We start from the raw sequence: 27,493 nt of genomic DNA on the forward strand, positions 1-27,493 counted from the left end.
CCTCTGGATGGCATCCCTTCCCTCCAGCGTGTTGACCACACCACACAGCTTGGTGTTGTTGGCAAACTTGCTGAGGATGCACTCGATCCCATTGTCCACGTTGCTGACAAAGATGTTGAACAGTGCCGGTCCCAGCATTTTCCCAGTCCCTGCCTTTGCCTTCTGTGACCTGGGCAGTGTGGCTCAAGCATTTGCCAGTGAAGACTGAGGCAAAGAGGTTGTTGAGTATCTCAGCCTTCTCCATATCCTGGGTAACCAGGTCACCCATTTCATTCTGGAGCGGACCCACATTTTCCCTCGTCCTCCTTTTCTCAGTAACATACCAATAGAAGCTTTTCTTGTTGCCCTTGACATCCCTGGCCAGATTTAATTCTCTCAGGGCTTTAGCTTTCCTAAACTGATCCCTGTCTGCTCGGACAGTGTCTCTGTATTCCTCCCAGGCTACCTGCCCTTGCTTCCACCCTCTGTAGGCTTCCTTTTTTTGTCTGACTTTGCCCAGGAGCTCCTTGTTCATCCATGGGGGCCTCTTGGTATTTTTGCTTGACTTCCTCTTTGTTGGGATGCATCGCTCCTGAGCTTGGAGGAGGTGACCCTTGAATATTAGCCAGCTGTCTTGGGCCCCTCTTCCTTCCAGGGCTTTGTCCCATGGTATTCTACCAAGCAGATCCCTGAAGAGGCCAAAGTCTGCTCTCCTGAAGTCCAGGGTAGTGAGCTTGCTGTGTGCCCTCCTCGCTGCCCTGAGGATCCTGAATTCCACCATTTCGTGGTCACTGCAGCCAAGGCTGCCCTTGAGCTTCACATCCCCTACCAGGTCCTCCTTATTGGTGAGAAGAAGGTCCAGCATGGCCCCTCTCCTCATGGGCTCCTCTATCACTTGGAGGAGAAAGTTATCATCATCACATTCCAGGAACTTCCTGGATTGCTTGTGCCCTGCTGCCTTGTCCCTCCAGCAGATGTCAGGGTGGTTGAAGTCCCCCGTAAGGACCAGGGCTTGTGAGCGTGAGGCTGCTCCTATCTGCCTATAGAGGGCTTCATCTGCTCGGTCCCCCTGGTCAGGTGGCCTGTAGCAGATCCCTGCTATGATGTCCCCTGCCCCAGCCCTCCCTTTAATCCTCACCCATAGGCTCTCGGTGGGCTCCTCATCCATCCCCAGGTGGAGGTCCATGCACTGCAGCTGGTCATTGACATAGAGGGCAACATCCCCTCCTCATCTGCCCTGCCTGTCCTTCCTAAAGAGCCTGTACCCTTCCATCCCAACACTCCAGTCATAGGAGCTATCCCACCATGTCTCCGTAATGCCAATAAGGTCATAGCCTTGCAGGCGCACACACATCTCCAACTCCTCTTCTTTATTCCCCATACTCCGTGCGTTCGCGTAGAGGCATTTCAGTTGGGCCCCCGATGGGGCTGACTTATTGGCTGGAGTGGCTGGAATTCTTTTGATGTATCTTCCCAGTGTTACCCCGTTGGTTCCTGTTGCATCTGGAGCCCCTGGCTCGTCTCCTCCAGGCTTTGAGCGTGCTGTAGTGCATCCAGCATGTTTCTGAGCAGTAGGCCGAGGGCCCTCGCCAGCACCCTGTTCCTCCAACCTGGGCACATCATCCCACAACATGTCGCTGGCAAGCCTGATGTTATCCCCCTCCCCCTTCGAGCCTAGTTTAAAGCTCTGTCGATGAGCCCCGCTAGTTCCTGGGCAAAGATCCTCTTCCCCCTTTGAGAGGGGTGAATCCCATCAGGGTTCATCAGGCCTGGTGCCGTGTAGGCCGCCCCATTGTCAAAGAACCCAAAGTTGTGGTGTTGACAGCAGCCACGGAGCCATGCATTTATGGACTGCGTCCACCTGTTCCACCCACCATTGCTGCCCTCAACTGGAAGGAGGGAGGAGAATATTACCTGCGCTCCCGAATCCTTCAGTGACTGCCCTAAGAGCCTGAAGTCCCTTTTGATCGCTTTCGTGGTGTGTGTCTCTGCTTCATCCCCACCCACATGGAGGAGCAGCAGTGGGTAATAGTCAGAGGGCTGTACCAGGCTGGGGAGTTTCCTAGCGATGTCCTTGACACGGGCCCCAGGGAGGCAGCAGACTTCTCTGAGAGGAGGGTCTGCCCTGCATATCGGGCCCTCTGTACCCTTCAGAAGGGAGTCCCCTACAACTACAACTCTCCTTTTCTTCTTTGTTGGGGTGGTCACGACCTGAGGCATGGGCCTTTTGGGCCTAGGTGCTACCTCTGGAGTAGCTTGACTGTCATGCATATCCTCGCTCGAGTGGCCTTCCACAGCCAGACCCTCGTACCTGTTGCACAGGGGTACATGGGAAGGCGAGGCAGGTGAGAAGGAGAAGGTTCGCCTGCCACGCCGCGCGTGGACTTGTTTCCATTCACTCCACTCTTTTCTCAGCAGATACATTATACTAAAGTAGTGTGTTGGGTTTGCATGGCAAGGTTTTGGTAGCGGGGGGGGCTACAGGGGTGGCTTCTGTGAGAAGCTGCTAGAAGCTTCCCCTGTGTCTGATAGAGCCAGTGCCAGCCGGCTCCAAGACAGACCCGCTGCTGGCCAAGGCCAAGCCAAACAGCGCCTCTGTGATAACACATTTAAGAAGGAAAAAAAATACAGTTAGGGAGAGCTTTTGCAGCTGGAGAGAGGAGTGAGAAGCCCGTCTTTGAGGCTGCTGCCTTCTGCCTGGCAAGGGGAGGATACAGGGTCCCCTTCACTTTGGCTTTGGTCTGTTAGCTGTCCCTGTTTCTGCCTCAGGGAGGGCAGAGCTTGGTTCCACCAGTCTATCTCTCTCTCCGCCTCTCTGATGCTCCTTAACCTCTCCACTTCTTCACATAATTCTGCCACCAGGCTGAGCAGATCGTCCACCTGGTCACACCTCAGGCAGCCAATCTCACTACTGCTTTCCCCTGCCATTGCCAAGGTCAGACACTCCCTGCAGCCTGAGAGCTGGGTGGTTGCATGCTTCTGTGGCAGCTCTGTCTGTGTCACCACATGCCTTCTGGCGAGCACAGAGCTTAGGGCTTTCTGCCTGGTGGGCGCCATGGCTGAGCTCCTTCTATGAGAGAGTGATGACCACCAGTGGACTCTCCTCTTGAGCAGGTAGACTGACTAGGCCCTGCCCGCATGCCCTGCCTGCGCAAACTGCTGTGCAAGCTGCTTCTTCACACCCTGGCTGCCGCGCCACGCCCTGGCTGATGCGCCACACTCTGTTTGCCAGCTCTGTTCACCGCACTCTGGGTCGCTAGCGCTCCCTAGGCTGCTTTTTATAGGCATCAGGGGTGGGCGCCGTTGCTTTGGCAACGCCCAGGTCTGGTCAGCGGTTCCCGCGAGAGCAGCCGGCACGTGGCAGGTCTCTTCTGCATCCCTGGCATTTCCCTGCCTCTGGAAAGTCAGGAAAACCCCCCTGTGTGCCTAGATCTGCTGCTCTGCTGTGGGTCGGGCCGGCACCGGAGCTGCACTCTTTGGCAACTGACTCTTGCCCTCACGCTTGATGGGAGCCTTTTGCAGAAATTGTGAATTGCTCCCTCTTTTCCAATTCCCCTCTCAGTTCCCTGGTTTCTAGCAAGGGATCCCAGCTGTTGGGCTTCCCTACCTTCTAATTGCTGACTATTGGCCCTGCTATCCCAGCATTGGAGCAGCCAGGCAGCACGTGGCTGGCGTCTGTAATCTTTCCGCATGTCTCAAAGTTCTTTTGAGGTCAGGGACTGGGTAATTTCTACCTCTTATCTGATTTCTCTCACTCCTTACTCTCATTTCTTTGCTGAAGGATCAGCTTCTTGATCAGACACTTCCTCCTCTTCCCTCACTAATCGATGATATGGACCCATTGACCTCCTTGTCCAGCATTTCTTTTTCACTACTGGGGCAATTACTGTAGTTAGGGTTTTGGTCCCTGTCTCAACCATGGTGTCCTCAGATGTAGTTTGTATCCTGGTCTCAGTCATGGTATTCTCAGAGGTGTTTTGGTTTCCTGTCTTAACCACAGTCCTCTGAGAGTACTGAACTGTGTGGCTCAATAGGCACAGGCCAAGCCCCAGTACAGTGCTAGAAGCTGTTGGTTTTCATTGGGGTAGGCAAGGCACCCTTCTATCAGGTGGCGTGTCAGTTAGCTGGGATTACTTGCCTGTTCAGGTGTAAAGTCCCAGGCTATAGGAGGTGATAACCGTCCTAGGAACCTGCCCAAATCCTTCCACATGCCCTGCCACCCGGGGACCGGCCTCCTCAGGGCACATTTCAGTATTGCCTCATCCTAAAGTTGTCTTCTCTTACACCAGGATGAGACCAAATTCCACAAACCAAAAAAGTGTTAATTAGTAGTATTAAAGAGCTCACATAAGGGTGAACAAGGACCTTGGAAGCCTGCACAATAAAACCATCCACAGCAGTCCTGGATAGGAAGAGGGAGGTGTATTCCCTCATCCTCTCCACAAGATAGCTCCCCCACCACAGTAAGGGCATCAATACCAGTGCAAAGTCCATAGCCATTGTTTGTATTGACATGTTCCCAAGCTCAGCAAAATAAAAAGATAAGCACTGCATCCAGCAAACTCCATGACCCACACAGAAGCCTGCCACTTAATAACTACTGTAGCTACAGCACACTCAGTTCAAAACACCTATTGTCCTGTGTTCCACATTGGGCGCCACAAAGGACTGTGGTGGGTTAATCTTGGCTGGATGCCAGGTGCCCAACAAGAGAAAATAAGATGAAGAACTTGTGGGTCTAGATAAAGGCCATTTAATAAAGAAAAGCAAAGGCCATGCGTGGAAGCCAAGGAAACAAACAAAAAAAATATTCTCTACTTCCCATCAACAGGTGATGTCCAGCCACTTCCTGGGAAGTAGGGCATGAGTATGTGTAGCAGTTGCTTAGGAAGACAACGCCTTAGTCATGGTTTAACCCTACCTGGCAGCTAAGCACTCCTCCCACCAGGCCTGTTAAAGAAAAATTCTACCAGACGTGAGTTACCCTAGGTATGCTTTATTGCAGTGCTGGATGCACGGGGGAAATAGCTCCACCAAACGTGCATGCCAGGTGATCACCAACATACAGGTTATATAGAATCAAAATATACATATTCATTATTTTTCCGAGAAAAGGCAGTCCTATGATAATCATTTCTTGGAATCCATTTCCATATTCTCCTCCCCGTCACACATGCTCAGTGATTTGAGTCGGTGGTCCTCGGGGATCTCTGGTGGTCGTCAGTGGTCTCGCACCCGTGTTCGCTGGATGACTCTCTTCTTGCAGGCATGCGCAGTATCCTCGCTGTGGATACACTTGTCCCTTACAACTTACTTCATAAGATTAATATTCCTGGGCCTATTGTCCGGTTGGGTAGGGACTATACAAGGAACGTAGCAGCATTGTACATTGCCATGGTCAGTTAGCTATTACCTTGATTACAAACCCCTTTCCCACGATTATAGGCTTTAAAACAGTTCTAGGCCTTAAGCAGCTTTCTAGTTAATATAAGTTTTCTTATAGCTAAGCTTCTATATTTTTACAATTCCCTCCTTTTGTTTTCATTGCATCCGTGCAATTATTTATATCTCCAAGCTCCTTGTAATTTTGCTACTATACTAGAAAAACAGGTTATACCACATTGAAAAATCACTATTATACATACAATCCCTATGATCGCTAAGGCTGCTACAGCAAGCGCCTTTTTGAGCCACACAGATAAATCAGGAGCCCAGGAAGTCAACCACGACACAGTATCAGTAAAACCCCAAGATGTATCGTCTTTTTGTACTTGTCGCATTTGAGAACTATTCTCCCAGATTTTATGTACGTCAGTCAAGAATTCCCCTGAATGATCTACATACATGCAACAACTCACATTTAGCATTGTACAAACTCTGCCTTGTGATGCTAATATCATATCTAAGGCCATACGATTTTGTAGGGTAATTTTTGAAAGTTCTGCAATTTCAATTTGCAAAGTTGTTAACCCATGAGCGGTATAATTTGCCAATTTTTCAATTTCTCCCGATATGTTTAAAATCGCTTTTTCCAGTTCACTCACCCCTAAAGATGGTATGAACCATTGGAGAAAAGAGTGAAATCCTGAGGGTTTTTCTATTAGTGGGTTATTAGTCCTTTTAACACGAGTTAAAAAGGTGCGATGCCAGATTGGAACATTTATAGTTTTAGGGAGAATTTGTAAATCCACAGTTACCAATCCTAGAGTACAAATTCCTCCCCAGCGTGGTGGGAGTACTTTATAAGCTTTGTCACCACATAACCAAAATAGTCCTAGTGCCTTTGGTGCCCTCCAAGCCCAGCTTAAGCGAGATTTAATATGATTAGTTGTGTTGCATTTAGTCCAATTTCCCACAAAAGTGTGATTAAGACAAAACTGCCAAGTCCAGTTCTCTGGGGGGTAACATCTCTCTACACAGAGGATGTTATGATATTCGTCTAAAGGAGGAATTCTGACGGTTAATATTTGCTCCTCATATTTAGTCGTTATAGAGGTATTTCTCCAAAACTTTTCCCAAACTGAATCCTTCGGAATTGGAATACCAATTAAATCAAACCCTCGACCTACAGATTTTGGTAAAGATGCGCAAAGTCAACATTCAGTATAATTCAAATTCTTCGCAAAGGACTTCATTAAGGAAACGTGAGTGTTATTTAACCAAAAAGTTTCTTCTTCATTTCCAACTAGACTTCGTTTACTTAATCTAGATTTGGTCATTATTTTGTCAGTATTAAAAACGCCAGTTTGAAAACCCCATGGAAATTCATGATCATGTGCTACTGGAAAATTCCTAAACCCATCTTTGATAATGTAATACATTACAAAAAAGGATGGACTCGTCAGATTCAAATTGATACAACACCAATCATTATGTTTACCCTCTGTCATTACCCATAAGTGATGGTTGACACACCAGGTTCCTGTTCCTGTTTGCGGCTCATATATATGTGTGATATGGATACATTTTCCATGTATAACTTCTTGATGATTCCGTTCCATTCTCAGGATCTCCCATCACAAATCCAACACAAAATTCTAGAAAAACATTAGGATTAAAAAAAGGATTCCATACAATCTCAGTATTTCTACCCGCTACAATATTTTCCCCTTTTGCATTCTTAGTTCCCCAAACTTTACAAAAGGTTTGCTCCCAGAGACTAGTATTACTATATTGTATTATGGTTCCTTTTGTAATTGCATCTCGGTATCGCAGGATGAACTTTGTCCACAAGGTATCAGTCTTACTCAAGAGAAAACAAATCAGCAAATACAGCAATGCGTTGATTTTCATTCTGTCACGGAATCTTTAAGCACATGTGAGTGATGGATCCACGTCTCTTTTCCTTGTACCTTTACAGCATAAAAGGAGGTTAATAACACCATGTAAGGTCCTTCCCATTTGGGCTCAAATCTATTTTTCCGTTTAAAATTCTTTATATACACTTTATCCCCTGGTTGAATATTATGTACCTGAATTTCAGGTGTTATCCCTTGATACCAATAAGCATGATTTCGTAATTGCATGAAAGAATTTTGCAAGTACAATAAATATTGAGTTACCTGTTCATCTCCATCCAAAAGGCTTGTTTTTGCTGGAATATAAGTTCCAGGTACTGCTAAAATTCTCCCAAATAAAACTTCTGCTGGAGATACACCTACTGGTTGCCTTGGTGTATTTCTAATGTCCCAAAGTACTAAATTTAATGCTTCTGGCCACTTCAAGCCAGTTTGTTTACAAGTCTTAACTAATTTGTCTTTGATCGTCCTATTCATCCTTTCTACTTGTCCTGACGATTGTGGGTGATAAGGTGTGTGCAATTGCATCTTGATATTTAATGAATGATAAATTTGCACTAAAATAGCGGCAATGTGCTCCCCTGTCCGAGTCAACTATTTCAGGAACTCCATATCTAGGTATTATCTCTTTTAACAGAGCTTTAACCACTGCTTTTGAGTCATTCTTTCGAGTTGGGAAAGCCGCCACCCAGCCCGAAAGCTGATCAATGATCACAAGTAAATAAGCATATCCCATAGCCCTAGGCATCTCCGCGTAGTCAATTTGTAGTATTTGAAAAGGATATGTTGCTGGAGGTCGCTTTCCTGCTGGTGCCTTGATTTTCAGAGAGGCATACTGTTTGCACAGTCGACACCCTTCGCAAACTCTCTTAATAGCAGCATAAATCCCTGGTGCTGCCCACAGTCTCTGTACTCTCAAAGCTATATTCTCAGGTCCACCATGGGTTTTCTCATGGTGCCATCGCACGATTGGTATTAAATACCTTTTTGGGAGTAATGGTTTCCCCCCTAGAGTCCATTGTCCATTCTGCTGTTCAGCTCCCAGCTTCTCCCAGAGCTGTCTTTCTTCCTCAGGAAGTTCCTCATACAGCTTTTGCGTGTCTGGCAATTCCCGGTCGAGCTCTCCTTGATGGGTCAGTGTCATTGCAAAAATTACTTGTCGGGCTGCCGCTTTTGCAGCCTGGTCCACGAGCTCGTTCCCTTTTGCCAATTGATTCTCTTGGTTGGTGTGTGCTTTAATATACATTACTGCTAGTTCAGATGGTAATTGGATCGCCTCCAAAAGTTCTTTAATCTGTTGTCCATGGGCGATCGCTTTACCTGCTGATGTGAGAAATCCCCTTTCTTTCCACAGCATACCTGCAGCATGACAAACTCCAAACGCATACTTAGAGTCAGTATACAAATTAACCCGTATTCCGATCACATATTGTGCAGCTTTCGTGAGGGCGACGATCTCTGCGCCTTGAGCACCTAGAGTGGGAGGCAAAGGTCCTGCTAACAATACCTTAGTTTCCGTGGTAACAGCAAACCCAGTACATTTCCATCCTTCTTCATAATAGGAGGAGCCATCGGTAAACAAGTTCATATCTGCGTTATCCAAAGGCTGATCTCGTAGGTCGTCTCGTGGTTTGCTCATCATTTTGATCACCTGTTCACAATCATGTTCATCCTTTTCTCCATCCGTGGGCAGTGGCATTAAGGTGGCAGGATTCAAAGTGTTACATCTTTCCAATCTTAAATTGTCAGCAAGCAGAAGTATTAGTTCATATTTATGTGCTCTTTGTGGAGAAAGTGCTTTCTCGGCATATTGTTTCAATAATATTTCAACTTCATGTGGCACACAGACTACTAGGGGATGTCCCAAGACTATGTTCCGGCTTTTTTCCACTAACTCAGCAGCGGTAGCCACAGCTCTTATGCAGAACGGAGTTCCTCTTGCTACTGAATCTAATGTGCAAGAATAATAGGCTATAGGTCTTTCATGTGGCCCTAAAGTTTGAACTAAAACTCCATTTGCTGTTCCTTTGTTTTCTGTGCAATAAAGTTTAAAGGGTTTAGAATAGTCTGGAAGCCCCAAAGCTGGAGCTTGCATTAATGCTCCCTTTAATGCACGAAAGGCTTTTTCTCGTTCAGGACCCCAAGCTATTGGTTCCACTTCCTCATTTTTCGTTGCCTCATTAAGAGGTTTCGCTATTTCACTGAATCCAGGAATCCATGGCCTACAATATCCTACTTGTCCTAAAAATCCCCTTAATTGTTTCTTTGTTACTGGTCTGGGAATTTCTTGTATAGCTCTTACCCGTTCTGGATCTACTTCTCTCCTCCCTGGTTTAAGAATAAACCCCAGATCCTTTACCTGTTGTTGACAGAGTTGCAGTTTGGATAGAGATGCACGGTGACCCTTTTTTGCAAGTTGGATGCACGAATATTCAGTATCCCGCATACAATCTTCAGCCGTATGGCTTGCTAGTAACAAATCATCAACATATTGAATCAAAACAGAACCCCCAGGAAATGTTAAGTCTCTTAGATTGTTTCTGAGAATTTGAGAAAAGATGGTTGGTGAACTAGTAAACCCTTGTGGCAAGCGTGTCCAAGTCAACTGTTTCCCTTGCCAAGTGAAGGCAAAAATCAATTGACTTTCTTCAGCAATAGGTATACTGAAAAATGCTCCTGTTAAATCCAAAACAGTAAAATATTGTGCCCATACAGGTATTTGGGTAAGAATTAAATTTGGGTCAGGGACAACAGGGTGTGGGGAAATCACATGCTCATTTACTGCACGGAGATCTTGAACAAATCTATATTCTGGATCCCCATCTTTATCTAATCGATGTTTACTTACTGGCAAGATTGGAGTATTATATGGACTTTGACATTCCTTGAGTATTCCTTTTTCTAAGAAAACTGCAGTCTGTTTTTGAATACTTGGGATAGCCTCATCTGCAATCGGGTACTGTTTAATTGATGGAGGTGACCCTCCTTTTGTTTTAATTATTACCGGTTCTGCAGATAACAATAATCCTATATCATCACCAGAGCTGCTCCATAGTTCCCGGGGAACTGCTTCAAGTCCTTTTGGAATTTTAAAAGCCGATTCTTCTTCTTGTGGAATTTGCACAATTTCCAATCCCATGATTATTAACTTGATTCCAGCCGGAGCAAGGAGTATTTGAGTACCAAATTCCTGCAAAAGATCACGTCCTAGCAAAGACACAGGTGAATTTGGAGATATCACAAATCTTCCCCATACCATTTTCTCTGCAATGATAATTGGAAGTGGGGTTGAACTATATTTTATTTCTTGTCCAACAACCCCTCTTATAAGTACCTTCTCTTTAGAAATCAATGTTTGTGGAAGTACATAATTCAAAAGGGACAAAGTTGCTCCTGTGTCTACTAAAAATTCAACAAAAAGTCCATTTACCTTTGCAGTAATTTGTCCATACTCATTTACCTTCACTCCTTCATTCGACATTTTCGCAGTCCTTCGGTAAGCATGGAATTCAGCTCATTAATTTTCTATTGTGAATGAGGGCACGGTGGATACGGTGGATTTGATCCTCGTCCAGCATTTACTGGGCGGAGTGGGCACTCTCGCTGGATATGTCCTATATTCCCACAATAAAAACACTCTAAAGTATTAGGATTAGATTGGTTAAGAGAAGAAAGAAAGGGAGCCCTTCCCCCACGTCCCCTTCCTCTTGGCGTTCCCCTTGAAATTCCCCTGCCCCTTCCTCTTGATTGATAATTCTGTGTAATTGCTGCAGCCAACAAACTAATTTCTCTCTCTTTTTCCTGTCGCTCTCGTTTTCTTTCCTGTTTATTTCTCTCGTTCTCTCTCTTTTGTTTTTCTTCATCTCTACCATCAAAAACAAAAGCAGCAATACTCAGTATTTTAGTCAGGGTTTCCCCTTGCCACCCAGGCATGTGCTTTTTAAAATACTTATTTATATCAGGAGAAGACTGCTCCACAAATACACTAATAGCCAATGGTTCTTGAAAATTTTCTCTAGTCATTCCCCCGTATTTCAACAAGGTAGTTTTCAATCTTATCCAATAATCGCTGGGGTGTTCATCAGGTTTTTGTCTGCATTCAAGGACCTTTGTCCAATTTGTAACTCTTTCGCCACATTGCCGTATGGCCTCCAATAATTGTCCGATGGCTGCCCGATAAGCTTGCATTCCATCGGTTGTGGCTAAATTCCAATTAGGGTCCTCAGTGGGCCAGGGATTTAATCCTTGACCCCTCTGAGCAATTTCTCAGTCCTTTTGAAAAATTTTATCTCGCTCATCCATCTGGAATAGTTCTCTTAACAAAGTTTTCATGTCGCTCCAATTAGGTGTGTAATCAGTGACTATTCCAGATAGCATTTGGGCACATTTTTCTGCATCATCTCTTAATCTTGGCATTTTGCTTTGCCACATAATCAAATCACCTTGTTTCCAAGGTTCGTGGCGCATCACAGCAGTCACTGCAGGAACTTCAGGAGGAGCTCCTGGTCCTGCTCTGGGATTTGGGATGTAATCCAATTTCATGGGAAACATCCCTGCTTGGGGAAGGTCACTTTCCTCGGCCTCAGGGGCAGAGGGAAGTGGGCTTACCCGTGGTTTAGATGGCTTACGTCTTTGACAAGACCAATCATACCAAATATACCAATAATCAATATTTTGACTTGCAGTATCTTCTAAAATAGTCCTTAAAAACTTTAACTTATGGGGCTTAAAAGTTCCTTTGGGAGGCCAAATATCCATAGGTCCTCCCCCTCGAGTTCGAGTTAGGAATGGCCATTCCTCCTGACACAACACAATCAGTCTTTTCTTTTGCAAAGTCTGTGCCCCATAAACCTTATTCCAATTTTCCAAAACCTCAGCAAGGGGCGTCCCCCTTTCAACGCTGGGTGTATTTCCTATTTCTTACTTCTTTTCCTCTTACCAAATCTTTTAGCAAGTTTAAACACAAGAGTACTCCCAGTATCGTCTGGAAAGACCCGTGTCCAAGTCTCTTAGGTGAACTCACCTATTTTTGCCGGCAATGAGCGTTGGTCACGGGTTTGTCCAGAGAATTAACTGGTGCTTCTTCCTCTTGCGTCCTAGGGTCCCATCTGGGGTGCCATCTGTTAAAGAAAAATTCTACCAGACGTGAGTTACCCTAGGTATGCTTTATTGCAGTGCTGGATGCACGGGGGAAATAGCTCCACCAAACGTGCATGCCAGGTGATCACCAACATACAGGTTATATAGAATCAAAATATACATATTCATTATTTTTCCGAGAAAAGGCAGTCCTATGATAATCATTTCTTGGAATCCATTTCCATATTCTCCTCCCCATCACGTATGCTCAGTGATTTGAGTCGGTGGTCCTCGGGGATCTCTGGTGGTCGTCAGTGGTCTCGCACCCGTGTTCGCTGGATGACTCTCTTCTTGCAGGCATGCGCAGTATCCTTGCTGTGGATACACTTGTACCTTACAACTTACTTCATAAGATTAATATTCCTGGGCCTATTGTCCGGTTGGGTAGGGACTGTACAAGGAACGTAGCAGCATTGTACATTGCCATGGTCAGTTAGCTATTACCTTGATTACAAACCCCTTTCCCACGATTATAGGCTTTAAAACAGTTCTAGGCCTTAAGCAGCTTTCTAGTTAATATAAGTTTTCTTATAGCTAAGCTTCTATATTTTTACAAGGCCCCCCTCTCCCCCCTCGTGGAATGGGGAGGAGAATTGGAAGACAAAGGCAAAACTCGTGGATTGGGATAAGACCAGTTTCTGGGAGAGGAAAACAACAACAGTACTTATAACAATATACAAAATTAATGATACATGACCGTACATGACCATACATTCTGACCATCCCAGAGTCATGTAACCCTTTTCCCTACTGGCCTCCTTTTATGCTGAGCATCAGGTCATATGGTATGGAATACCCCTTTGGCTAGTTTGGGTCAGCTATCCTGGCTGTGTCCGGTCCCAGAGTCTTGTGAAAATTAACTCTATCCCAGTCAAAACCAGGACATTATCCACTCCTTATTCTATACCATCTATGTCATGCCCAGATCCTACATTTCTCAATTAATCACCACCACTTCCCCTGTCTTTGATATATATATCTATACACATACACAGATATCATTCCCTTAGTCTATAGGCCATCCCTCTAAAATGTCTGTTGGGTTCATTTAGTCCATGACTTTGGGCTCCATCTGTCATAACAGTCCTTCAGGGCAGGAGACATGGTGTGTGGTGTTGGATTGTTGCATGCTGCATCTGTAGCTGATATTTCTGGCGCAGTCCATGCTAACAGTCTGCAGGCTGAAGATATCAATCTCAAGGAAGTTGCTGGGCGCTCATTGCTGAAGCCAGTTCTGGTTTAATAATCTCTGCACCTTGCTCGGTTTCATCAAAGTTCATCATTAATTTGGGTGATTCTTACCGTAATGGCATTGGTATAGCATATAGCAATTGTAGTAGTGATGACATAAAATGGCACGGTTATTTGGAAATTAACATCATACAATTTAAATCAGTGACTATTCTCACCCAAAATCAAATCCCCTTGAGGTACAGATCGGACTTCCCCCATCCTTCCGCATCACCCACCAAGTGCACCCAGGGCCTTGAGCAAAAGCAATACCATGGATGGATTTGCCTTTGCCTGAAGCAGGAGTAACCCAGGCTGTCTTCCCTAACATATTTTTCATACGCACTATGGGGACTTTATCCCCTTCTACAGGGCGTGGAAGATTTGATTGGGCAGGGCCAGCTCGATTGGCAGATCCCCTAGTGTTAACTAACCAGGTGGCCTTTGCTAAATGTGTGTCCCAATGTTTGAAGTTCCCACCACCCATTGCTCTCAGTATAGTCTTTAGCAGTCCATTCTATCATTCAATTTTCCCAGAGGCTGGTGCATGGTAGGGGATGTGATACACCCACTCAATGCCATGCTCTTTGGCCCAGGTGTCTATGAGCTTGTTTCAGAGGAATCCTGTTGTCTGACTCAATTCTTTCTGGGATGCCATGTCGCCACAGGACTTGCTTTTCAAGGCCCAGGATAGTGTTCCGGGCAGTGGCATGGGGCACGGAATAGGTTTCCAGCCATCCAGTGGTTGCTTCCACCATTGTAAGTACATAGCGCTTTGCCTTGGCAGGTTTGTGGAAGTGTGATATAATGAATCTGCCAGGCCTCCCCATATTTATATTTCAGCCATCATCCTCCATACCAGAAAGGCTTTAACCTCTTGGCTTACTTCATTTCAGCGCATGTTTCACATTGATGGATGACCTGGGAGATGGCGTCCATGGTCAAGTCCACCCCTCGATCACGGGCCCATCTATATGTAGCATCTCTTCCTTGATGGCCTGAGGTGCCATGGGTCCACCGAGCTATAAAGAATTCACCCTTACGCTGCCAGTCCAGATCTACCTGAGCCACTTCACTCTTAGCAGCCCGATCCACCTGCTGGTTGTTTTGATGTTCCTCAGTGGCCCGACTCTTGGGCACGTGGGCATATACATGATGTACTTTTACAACCGGCTTCTCTAGCCGGGCAGCAATATCTTGCCACAATGGGGCAGCCCAGATGGGTTTGCCTCTGCGCTGCCAGTTGCTCTGCTTCCACTGCTGTAACCACCCCCATTTCCCCACCACGGCTTGAGGGCTTTGTGAGTGCCCCAAGTCGGTGTCTGCTGTGCCTTACGCTCTTGTGGATCTGATGTGCCAGGCCATTGGATCTACACAGTCCAATAAACCTGATTGTCCCTTTACTCCACCTGGCTGGAAACAGGGCCCCTCTAACCCTGCTCATCATATTCGCTACTCATTTCTTGCAAAAATGACTTAGAAGTCCCTTCAAGAGGTTCATAAGTACAATCAGACGCTCTGGAGGACTACCTGCTGGAAACCGGAGAGGGATTTTTTCCTGGAAGAATCCCCTTTTGTGACTGTTTTTCCTTGCAGTTCATGTACCTGTGCCTATATGTTCGAGGTAGGTTTTCCATCCCACTTATGTCTTCTCTGTGGTCACACAGGTAAAAACACAGGGTGCCTCGTGGTGTGTACCCTCTGTATCCTCTCTATGGAGCAGAGGAACGCTTACTCCTAACAGCTGAGATATACTGGTCAATACAGTTGCAGAATACGACATATTCTCTTCAAGTTGCTGGACCTTCCAGGACAGTTTCTCCACAGCCGAGACAAGGGAGGAAGAGAGACTTTCTTCGTGTTGCTGGAGTCGGCCAGCCACTTCATCCACCATTGGTGCGTCATTGCCTTTTCTTTCCATTGCTGCCAATGAGTTGGCATACAACAAAGGTGCACTCCCCACAAACTTCTGCCACATGGGTCATGTGCACTGGACTTCATCAGGATCTGTGGGTAACTGCACATTGTCCGGGTCATAGTAAACCATCTCCCACATGGCTAATTCCCTCAGGTACTGGATACCTCATTCCATGGTTGTCCACTTGCCTGAATGACATGGAACATCTTCACTGAAAGGATACTTTATTTTCACACTTGACAGGAGTCGCCTCCAGAGGCTTGTGTCTTTTTCCCAATCACCTTGTGAATGCCCCCTTCCCTGGGCAGGGATCCCAGCTGCTTGGCCTCCCTACCCTCTAATTCAAAACTACTGTCCCCATTATCCCAGCATTGGAGCAACCAGGTAACATTGTGCTCCCCTGGAAGGCAGCTGAAATCTTTTCACATATCTCGCAGCTCCCTCAGGGACAGGGATCGGGTGATTACCTCTGGTTCTTGTGAACCCTTACTTAAGTGAACTGATTTTTTTTATGTATTTCTTCTTGTGTATAGGGGCACTGATACCAGTACAGGTTGTTTTTTTGGTTGAGCTGCGCTACTTTTCACTGGGGTTTGGGTAGCCCCAGTGGCTGTCGCTCCATTTTCCCTCTCTTCCCCCTGAGGGCGCTGCCTACTGTCAAGTAGTGTTTGGTAGATACTGGCCAGAGCCTAGCACAGTGCAGTAAGTTGTGTATCTCTGGGATAACCACAGCATTTTCCTTTCAAATATTTTATCACTTTATCAGAGTCCTGTAGTTGTTTGAGAGTGAAATTCCAAACCATTTTAGGTGAGAAGTTGTCCAGATACCTGCCCATATTCTCCCACATGCCATGCCACCCATGACTATCCAGCCTCGGGGCAGGTCTCTGGGAGGTATTCTTAAAACAATTTTTTGTAACCCTGAACAGGACTTGAAACACATTCAGGAGACATAGCAATAGAAGCATGCCGACTTGATCATCCCAAGGATATTCACAATTCTCAAAAGCTGCTGTAACTAGCCTTAAGGAAAACAGGGAGGTGAAAGACCAGGAGAAAGTATCCTCCTGACTTCCCTATAGATTGGGTGGAATTATTAATCAAGTCTGAGAGATGTCATCCGAGGTATGGGTCTGACAGCAATGCCAAATACAAATAGAAGCTTAACCTCATGTCCAGTGATTTTATTATATCATAAGTCAATATCACCCAGTACAGCAAAATGAGAATCCATACCCCTCTCCCAGAGGTGATAAACAGTGCCGCTGGGAATACATACAGCAAGTAAGGGTTTACATGCCACAATCATGTGAACAAACAAAACATCATTGTGACCAGCGACTGTTTAAATAATATTATAAATACTTATAACAAATTTGTTTTAACACACTCTGGTCAGATCTGTTGTTATCTCAATCCTTTGTGCCTCTCCTTGAGCACCAAAAAGGAATGTCGTGGTTTAGCCCCAGCCGGCAGCTAAGCATCACAGGGCTGCTTGCTCATTTCCCCCCCACCCCTGGTGGGATGGGGAGAAGAATCAGAAGAAAAAGTTAAAACTTGTGGGTTGGGATAAGAAGAGTTTACTGGGACAGCAAAGGGAGAGGAAAATAACAGCAATAGTACTTAGAATATACAAAACGGGTTATACACAATGCAATTTCTCACCTATTGTCACCGAAATCCGGGAATAAACCTCGTAACACCAATGTAGTGTTAAAAGGCAGGCATTCTTTATTGCAGCGCTGGATGCACGGGGGATAGTTCCACCCAACGTGCATACCTAGCCTACGAACATGCACATATTTATATTCTCAATACACACATGGTCACAATTACATCACATAGTTACATAGTTACTTCATTATGATTGGTGTAAAACTTTCTCGCTTTGCTTTTAAAGCTACAGACTTAAAGAAATTCAGAGAGCATGCCCAGTGAGGGGTGGTCGTACCTTGGAGGTGGGTAGCTTTTAGCATGGAGGTGTGTTTTGGTATTATAATGAGATTATAATGAACAAAGTTCACTCAAAGGACATGATTTTGACAGAAAATGAAATATTATTTGGCTCACGTACCAATAATGCAGTTTATCAGTTCCATGGTACCACCAAGCTCTCAGGTCCTCATTCCTAAAATATTTTCTCATTCCCTACTATTGCTAATAATCTCATCTTGATCCCATCACCATGGTTAAAAAAGTTAAACACATCGGTTACACTATGACCCAACAAACATACACGACCAATACTCAGACGGTCCAGGAGTCGTGCTGCCCCTCCCCAACTACCCTCTGAGCATGACATCATATGGTATGGAATACCCCTTTGGCTAGTTTGGGTCACCTATTCTGACTGTGTCCATTCCCAGCTTCTTGTGAAAATTAACCTTATCCTAGATGAAACCAACACAGCCTTAATAAAGTATGCCCCCCGCTCCTTCTTTCTCTTAGCTTTTATTGCTGAGCATGATCTTATATGGTATGGAATATCTCTTTGGTCAGTTTGAGTCAGCTGGCCCAGCTATGTCCCCTCCCAACCTCTTGCCTTCTGGCCTTTGTGGGCAGGGGGCAGTTTGGAGAGACAACCTTGATGATGTGTGAGTACTGCTCAGCAGTTGTCAAAATACTGGTGTGTTATCAACGCCTACAAATACAAAGCACAGCACTATGAGGGCTGCTATGGGGAAAGTTAACTCTGTCCCAGCCAGACCCAATACAGGGATTTGCAATTAAAATTATACGAAGTCATTCTCATGTAAAAGAAACAACTCAGAGATTCTGCAATGTAGTAGTACAGAAATACAGATCTGATATTAAGGGACAGTGCATGGCTACTGCTTTATAATGTCAGATTCTCCAGTTACTACTTATTTTTCATTGCATTCCTCCAGTTCTAATATCTTTTTTTTTCTTTCTGATTTTTTATCCAAATTTTTGTAGAATTTATTATGAGATGGATAACCAGTCACCAAATGTTAGACACTCATTTTGTTGACTAGAAAGGGACAAATAAAAATTCCTATAATAATGTTTTGGCTTCAATATGGATCAATAGAAGCACTCACACTTTTATAACTACCTGATGACTTTTTCCCCCTTTTCATTCCTACATACTTTTATAATTGTTTTTTACAATATGGGATGCAACATAATTTTATAATGTTTTCTAGTTTTGGGGTTTTTTTTCTGTCTTATACAATCATAGTTATCTGATTGCATAATTTAATCTACACAACTATTTTCCACATGGAGCTTTTTTTAACTGACTTTGGAATAAAGTAAATGACAACAACTTCTGGTTCATAACAATTTGGGCTAATGGTTACAGTGAAACACACACTGATGTTAGCGTCTTACATGAGTACTGCAGTCTGTTGCTCAGGTAACATACTCAAAATGTACTTGACTTTATGCTGCACCAAATTGTATTACATTAAATGTTTGCCTATAATGGACTGTTTTCAATGTTTGGATGCATTATGCGTGCCCAAAACATACAGACATTTCACAGATCATAGAATCATAGAATCTTTAAGGTTGGAAAAGACCTCTAAGATCATCAAGTCCAACCACCAACCCAACACCACCATGTCTACTAGACCATCTCCTGAAGTGCCATGTCTATGCATTTTTTTTTAACACCTCCAGGGACGGTGACTCCACCACCTCCCTGGATAGCCTGTTCCAATGCCTGACCACTCTTTCGGTGAAGAAATTTTTCCTAATATCCAACCTAAACCTCCCCTGGCACAACTTGAGTCCGTTTCCTCTTGTCCTATCATTTGTTGCTTGGGAGAAGAGACCAACACTCACCTCACTACAACCTCCTTTGAGGTAGTTGTAGAGAGCAGTAAGATCTCCCCTCAGCCTCCTCTTCTCCAGGCTAAACAACCCCAGTTCCCTCAGCCACTCCTCATAAGACTTGCTCTCTAGACCCTTCACCCACTTTGTTGCCCTTCTCTGGACATGCTCCAGCACCTCAATGTCCTTCTTGTACTGAGGGGCTCAAAACTCAACACAGTACTTGAGGTGCAGCCTCACCAGAGCCGAGTACAGGGGCACGATCACTTCCCTAGTCCTTCTGGCCACACTATTCCTGATGCAAGCTAGGATGCTGTTGGCCGCCTTGGCCACCTGGGCACACTGCTGGCTCATGTTCAGCCAGCTGTCAACCAGCACACCCAGGTCCTTTTCTGCAGGGCAGCTTTCGAGCCACTGTTCCCCAAGCCTGTAGTGTTGTCTGGGATTGTTGTGACCCAAGTGTGGGACCTGGCACTTGGCCTTGTTAAACCTCATACAGTTGGCCTTGGCCCATTGATCCAGCCTGTCCAGATCCCTCTGCAGAACCTTCCTACCCTCAAGCAGATTGACACTCTCTCCCAACTTAGCGTCATCTGCAAACTTACTGAGGGCGCACTCGATCCCCTCATCCGGATCATTGATAAAGATATTACACAAGACCAGCTCCAAGACTGAGCCCTGGGGAACACTGCTTGTGACCGGCCGCCAACTGGATTTAACTCCGTTCACCCCAACTGTCTGGGCTCGGCCTTCCAGCCAGTTTTTTTACCCAGCGAAGAGTGCACCTGTCTAAGCCATGAGCCACCAGCTACTCTAGGAGAATGCTGTGGGAAGACAGTATCAAACGCTTTACTGAAGTCCAGGTAGATAACATCCATAGCCTTTCCTTCATCCACTAGGCAGGTCACCAGGTCATAGAAGGAGATCGGGTTGGTCAGGTAGGACCTGCCTTTCATGAACCCATGCTGGCTGGGCCTGATCCCCTGGTTGTCTTGCACACACTTGGTGAGCGCACTCAAGATGAACTGTTCCACAACCTTCCCCAGCACCGAGGTCAGGCTGACAGGCCTGTGGTTCCCTGGATCCTCCTTCCGGCCCTTCTTGTAGATGGGTGTCACATTGGCAAGCCTCCAGTCATCTGGGACCTCCCCTGCTAACCAGGACTGTTGATAGATAATGGAGAGTGGCTTGGCAAGCTCCTCCACCAGCTCCCTCAGTACTCTGGGGTGGATCCCATCCGGCCCCATAGACTTGTGAGTGTCCAGGTGGTGTAGCAGGTCGTTAACTGCTTCCTCCTGGATTATGGGGGGTTTATTCTGCCCTCTGTTCCTGTCTTCCAGCTCAGGGGGCTGAATGCCCTGGGGACAACTGGTCTGACTATTAAAGACTGAGGCAAAGAAGGCATTAAGTATCTCAGCCTTTTCTTCATCCTTGGTGGCCATGTTCTCCTCCCCATCCAATAAAGGATGGAGATTCCCCTTGGCCCTCTTTTTGTTGTTAATGTATTTGTAAAAACATTTTTTGCTATTCCTTTACAACAGTGGCCAGACTGAGTTCTAGCTGGGCTTTTGCCTTTCTAATTTTCCCTCTGCATGACCTAACGAGATCCCTGTATTCTTCTTGAGTTGCCTGCCCTTTCCTCCAAGAGTGGTAAACTCTCCTTTTTTTCCTGAGTCCCAGCCAAAGCTCCCTGTTCAGCCAGGCTGGTCATCTTCCCCACCCGTTCATCTTATGGCACATAGGGACAGCCTGTTCCTGTGCCTTTAAGACTTCCTTCTTGAAGAATGCCCAGCCTTCCTGGATCCCTTTGCCCTTCAGCACTTTCTCCCAAGGGACTCTCTCAACCAGTGTCCTGAGCAGGCCAAAGTCTGCCCTCCGGAAGTCCATGGTAGCGGTTTTACTGACCCCCTTCCTTACTTCACCAAGGATTGAAATCTCATTTCATGGTTGCTAAGCCCAAGATGGCCTCCGACCACCACATCTCCCACCAGTCCTTCTCTTGGTAAATGGCAGGTCAAGCGAGGCACCTCCCCTGGTAGGCTCGCTTACCAGCTGTGTCAGGAAGTTATCTTCCACACACTCCAGGAACCTCCTAGACTGTTTCCTCTCTGCTGTGTTGTATTTCCAGCAGACATCTGGTAAGTTGAAGTCCCCCATGAGAACAAGGGCTAGGGATTGTGAGACTTCTGCCAGCCGCTTGTAGAATGCTTCATCTGCCATTTCATCCTGGTTGGGTGGTCTGTAACAGACTCCCAGCAGGATATCTGCCTTGTTGGCCTTCCCCCTCATCCTTACCCATAAGCACTCGACCTTATCATCACAATCATCGAGCTCTATACAATGGAAATACTCCCTAACATACAGAGCCACCCCACTGCCTCTCCTTCCCTGCCTATCCCTTCTGAAGAGCTTATAGCCATCCATTGCAGCACTCCAGTCACGAGAGTCATCCCACCACGTTTCTGTGATGGTGACTAAGTCATAGCTACCCTGCCGCACAATGGCTTCCAGCTCCTCCTGTTTGTTGCCCGTGCTGCGTGCATTGGTGTAGATGCACTTGAGCTGGGCTTTCGATTTCACCCCCAACATTGGCATGCCACCCCTAGGCTCCTCTCTGGTGAGTCTGGTTGTGTCCCCTTCCCCCTTCGATCCTAGTTTAAAGCCCTCTCGATGAGCCCCGCCAACTCATGAGTGAGAATCCTTTTCCCCCTTTGAGATAGCTGGACTCCATCAGTCGCCAGCAGGCCTAGGGCTGTGTAAACCTCCCCATGATCAAAAAAACCAAAATTCCACTGGTGGCACCGGCCTCTGAGCCACATGTTGATCAGCTGGGTTTTCCTGCTCCTTTCCGTATTCATCCCTGCCACTGACAGGATTGAGGAAAACACTACCTGTGCTCCTGATCCTTCAACTATTCGCCCCAGTGCCCTGAAGTCCCTTTTGATTGCTTTTGGACTTCTCTCTGCAACTTCATCACTACCAACCTGCATAACCAACAATGGGTAATAATCAGAGGGCTGTACCAGACCAGGAAGTTTCCTGGTAATGTCTCTAACCCGGGCCCCAGGGAGGCAGCATACTTCCCTGTGGGATGGGTCTGGTTGGTGTATTGGGCCCTCTGTTCCCCTCAGAAGGGAATTGCCTATGACAATTACCCTCCTTTTTTTATTAGTAGAGGCAGTCGTAAGGTGTGGGGCTGACTGACTCACCCTAGGAAACCCCCTAGATGGCCCTTCACCTACATTCTCATTTACCTGGCCCTCCAGTTCCAGCGTCCCATATCTATTGTGCAAGGGCAACTGGGAAGGTGATGGAGGCTGGGAGGGGATGCAGTTGAATCTTTTACATACACACTTAGAGAAAATAATGCAAATTATTTTTAGGTGTTTTCAAGAGCAGCTGCAAAGTGCAGACACAGGTATAGAAACTCACACTCGGAGACAAAGGCAAATGAAGGCTAGGTAAAGACCATAAAAATGTACTTTATGGAGGTAATCTTTCAGAACAGAGTGAGTGTAGCAGTAATAGCCAGTGACATACAGTTGTGAAGGTATTTTTTTTCCTATTCTTCTCTTCTCTGCTATTTTGAATGCTATAGGACAATGCTGGAAGATCATTTCCCTACTCAGGCCCATACAGCTAGAAAAGGTTAAGCACCACCTAGCTATAGTTATCTATATGGGCCTTGAATTTAACAAATGTTGCACAAATGCATCATCTTTTCTTTGACTTCCTTTTTCAGATAATTTCTTGAAGCCCTAATGAATTTACATATGGTAATCCCTCACGGATATAATTTATTATCCTACTATTATACTATTATACTACTAATCATCTATAAATAACCTCTGTACTTAGTTTCTCCTATTTCTTTTCTTCATAAAACAATGTCACATGTCATCTGCTGAGTTTCTTTCTCTTTTAAGATATGTTTCTGCCTTACTGACCAGCTTCTGCTTTAAGCAGAACTTGAAAGAAAAATAAAAAACAGAAACATTATTCTGAACCTGTTGGTTCTTAAAACACAGAGTATCGAGATACAACATTGTCCTTTTGGCGCCCAACATGGGGCTGTGTTTCCACCCCTGGGGCAGTCGATTCCAGGTGTACTGGATGCCCCTCCAAGTGAAGGCAAACTGTGGCCTGCACTCTGCTGCCAAAGGGATCGAGAAAAATGCATTAGCTATATCAATTGTGGCATACCACTTGGCTGCCTTTGACTCCAGTTCATATTGAAGTTCCAGCATATCTGGCACGGCAGCACTCATGGGTGGTGTGACTTCATTCAGGCCACGATAGTCTACCGTCAGCCTCCACTCTCCATTGGAATTCCACACTGGCCATATGGGACTGTTAAAGGGTGAGCGGGTTCTGCCGATCACTCCCTGACCCTCCAGTTGACGAATCAGCTTATGGATGGGAATCAGGGAGTCTCGGTTGGTGCGGTATTGCCGCCTGGAGCACCTCCTCCCCCTCCTTCTTCACTGACCTTGGTGTCTGCAGATATTCTTACATCTTCTCACTCCTCTCTGGCTGCAAAAGCTCTCCCTAACTGTTTTTCTCTTTCTTAAATATGTTATCACAGAGGCGCTGATTGGCTTGGCCTTGGCCAGCGGCGGGTCCGTCTTGGAGCCGGCTGGCACTGGCTCTATCAGACACAGGGGAAGCTTCTAGCAGCTTCTCACAGAAGCCACCGCTGTAGCCCCCCCGCTACCAAAACATTGCCACGCAAAACCAACACATTCCACCCCTCGCCTCTGTGAATCACATATTCAAGAATTATCATTAAAATATACATTAAACACAAAAACTTGACAAACACTAATCACATCGACAAGGAAAAAGAAAAAAAGAATTCCCCACACCAAAATCAAAACAACACTATCACAACACTAAACAAGAGTGGACAATCTACACACAAAATCTACCTCTAATCCCTTCACCACTATTTCACTCTCAAGCTACGTTCAGTCAATGTTTTGCCCGTTACCTCTTCCAATTACTATCCTTATCTCGATTTTCTCGTGCCCCATGTTGGGCGCCAAAAAGGACTGTGGTCGGTTGACCCTGGCTGGGGGCCAGGTGCCCACCAGAGCTGCTCTATCACTCCCCTCCTTCACTAGGCAGGGGAGAAAAAGTGCAATGAAAAGCTTGTGGGTTGAGATAAGGACAGGGAGAGATCACTCACTAATTATTGTCATGGGCAAAACAGACTGAACTTAGAGAGGAAATTCATCTAATTTATTACTAAGCAAAACAGAGTAGAGGAATAAGAAATAAAATCAAATCTTAAAACACCTCCCCCCACCCCTCCCATCTTCCCGGGCTCAACTTCACTCCCGGCTTCAACCTCCGCCCCCCTCAGCGGCACAGGGGGACGGGGAATGGGGGTTACGGTCAGTTCATCACACGGTGTTTCTGCCGCTTCTTCCTCCTCAGGGGGAGGACTCCTCTCATTGTTCCCCTGCTCCAGCATGGAGTCCCTCTCACGGGAGACAGTCCTTCACAAACTTCTCCAACATGAGTCTCTCCCACGGGCTACAGTCCTTCACAAAATGCTCCAGCGTGGGTCTCTTCCATGGGGTACAGACCTTCAGGAGCAGACTGCTCCAGCGTGGGTCCCCCCATGGGGTCACAAGTCCTGCCAGCAAACCTGCCCTGGCGCGGGCTCCCCTCTCCAAGGGTCCACAGGTCCTGCCAGGAGCTTGCTCCAGCACGGGCTTCCCACAGGGCCACAGCCTCCTTCAGGTGCCTCCACCTGCTCCGGCGTGGGGTCCTCCACGGGCTGCAGGTGGAATCTCTACACCCCCTCATCCTCCCTCCATGGGCTGCAGGGGGACAGCCTGCTTCACCATGGTCTTCACCATGGGCTGCAGGGGGATCTCTGCTCCAGCGCCTGGAGCACCTCCTCCCCCTCCTTCTTCACTCACATTGGTGTCTGCAGAGTTTCTTACATCTTCTCACTCCTCTCTCCGGTTGCAAAAAGCTCTCTCTAGCTGTTTTTCTCTTTCTTAAATATGTTATCACAGAGGCGCTGATTGGCTTGGCCTTGGCCAGCGGCAGGTCCGTCTTGGAGCCGGCTGGCATTGGCTCTATCAGACACAGGGGAACCTTCTAGCAGCTTCTCACAGAAGCCATCGCTGTAGCCCCCCCCCCCCCGCTACCAAAACCTTGCCACGCAAACCCAACACAAACATGGCACCTTCAATTTTGAGTAAATACAGATACACCAAGGATGCAGTACGGAACAGTAGATTTTTGTTAAACACTTGTCACTTTTAGGGACACAGAGTGGTAGAAATCAACATATTTTGAGGAATTATAGCAGCAGGTAAAAAAATGGTTCAATCAGTGCAGAAGGCTCAAGTCATGAAATATGAAATAGCAGGAAATAAGAGGCTTAGGACAGGAAGAGTAAGCATGTTCTCTGCTAAGGAAAATTCTGGTTTTGACCTGAGTCATTAACGTCCCAATAGATGAAACTATGGGAATATTGATAGAACAACCTTAATAATGACTGTACAGAAATGGCATCTCCTTAAATCTTCAGAGCAAATTGCTTATACAAAACTATTATGGTGTGTCTAGTTTTTTCTTGAATAAATCTGTGCATTTTCTGACAGCTGCTAGACTTCCACATATGGCAGGGACTGCGGTACATTCTGGTGATTGCTATAACTTTTATCTAACTTTTCTCAAGGTGTCCTAGGCTGCTCATTTCATATTGATTAAACTATGCCAGTACCAGATACATTGTCATTGCCTTCAGTCAAATCTAGTGTTCTCAGAAGTGGTAGAAGTGAATGTAACTCAGGGCCCTAGAAATATTACATGGACTGATGATGGATAATCTCATCAGCATTTTCATAGAACAGCCATTGTTATAATGGTATTTGATGCATACAAATGTGTTGCACTCAACAAAAGATTAAAAAATTACTGCTCCTACCCCCCCATTGAATAGAATGAGAGCTAACGTACACTAGTGACAGCTTCATGATGCTGTCAAGTATCATGTGTCCTCTTATTGTGATTAATGATGTTACCCTCATGTGGTTCAGGAATTTGTAGCATTATTTTACTTCTTGAAACTTGCTGGCCTGTGGGTGGTCCTGTCCTCTTTTTTTTCTCAAGGCAGACAAAAGACTTCTCTGACAATGAATCTATAGTGCTGGAAAACATGAATTAGATCTCTGAATTAATTTACACTTAAACATCTCAGCTCCTGTCAGTAACTTACCTTTGAAATAGTTCAAATATTTTTTTGGCTTAGGAAGTTGTTTTTTTTAACACATTCTCTGCTCAAATAGTTGCTGAGATAAGAGGCTGTAGTTCTAACTCCTTCCACAATGTCTGCTTAGAACATGAGAGACAACACTGCAGAATAAAGAAGGGTCATGCTTTTGTTATGCTTGATATCTGTAGGTACAGGACATAAAACCACTCTGGAAGTGTGTTCTTCTTCCAGAGGATCAGAAACACAGGTAGCACAATGCAGTGCGCTTTTCACTATATTTAGAAAATGTCTTTTAGGACAAAGCTGCTATGAAGGCAGTTCTCCAAGCCTGAGCTCCTGTAGGCTTTGTTATCCTTCAGTCATCTAAGGAAAGTGCCTGCTGCAACACTTGGCAGGGAACAAGTCACCAGGCTGTGAAAGAGACAAGCATGTGTTAGTCTTTTTCTGCCCTTCCTTTTTCCTAGCCTCCCTCCCATTCCTTGCTACTGCTTTGACCAATGTTTTTCCAAAAGGGATACCTGAAGCTTGCATATCACTATTCTGATGTATGTCATCCTGTAATCCTTGGCCATTTTAATTTCATCTGCAAAATGACTTGCATTTGCATATATAGACAGTGTAGTCTTAGGGCTGTTACTGCTGCAGTTTAATCTCTCAACATTTTCAGGGCATTTATAGAACATGTATGCAAATAGGTTTTGCAACACAATTTTCATTGTCTAAATTAATGAACAATTAGTAGGAAGGAAGGAGAGAGATAAAGAAAAGATATGAACATTTTATTTGTAGGATTCAACTTTTAGTTGGTAATAGATAAAAGAATTTTTTAATGAAAAAGTGTGTACAAATATGAAGGATATTAAATAAGAGAGCAAAAAAGATCCTTTCTAGACT

The 27,493-nt window shown here is 45.7% G+C and overlaps 2 protein-coding genes and 1 long non-coding RNA gene across 9 annotated transcripts in view; 2 read left to right on the forward strand and 1 right to left on the reverse strand.

Annotated features, from left to right (window-relative positions):
• The window catches only part of LOC142599148 (SWI/SNF-related matrix-associated actin-dependent regulator of chromatin subfamily A member 2), a 686,065-nt gene that overhangs the window by 565,443 nt on the left and 93,129 nt on the right, over nt 1-27,493 (forward strand). The gene's annotated exons all lie outside the window — the stretch shown is intronic.
• The window catches only part of LOC142599154 (proprotein convertase subtilisin/kexin type 5-like), a 287,421-nt gene that overhangs the window by 171,302 nt on the left and 88,626 nt on the right, over nt 1-27,493 (forward strand). The gene's annotated exons all lie outside the window — the stretch shown is intronic.
• Nucleotides 1-27,493, reverse strand: part of LOC142599232 (uncharacterized) — a 537,129-nt gene that overhangs the window by 124,040 nt on the left and 385,596 nt on the right. Inside the window, exon 2 of the long non-coding RNA XR_012832855.1 lies at nt 24,954-25,066. This is a non-coding gene — a long non-coding RNA (uncharacterized LOC142599232). The remainder of the gene's footprint in view (nt 1-24,953; nt 25,067-27,493) is intronic.

Source organism: Balearica regulorum, chromosome W (genome assembly GCF_011004875.1).
Source record: "Balearica regulorum gibbericeps isolate bBalReg1 chromosome W, bBalReg1.pri, whole genome shotgun sequence".
In the NCBI taxonomy this organism is placed as follows: Eukaryota; Metazoa; Chordata; class Aves; order Gruiformes; family Gruidae; genus Balearica; species Balearica regulorum.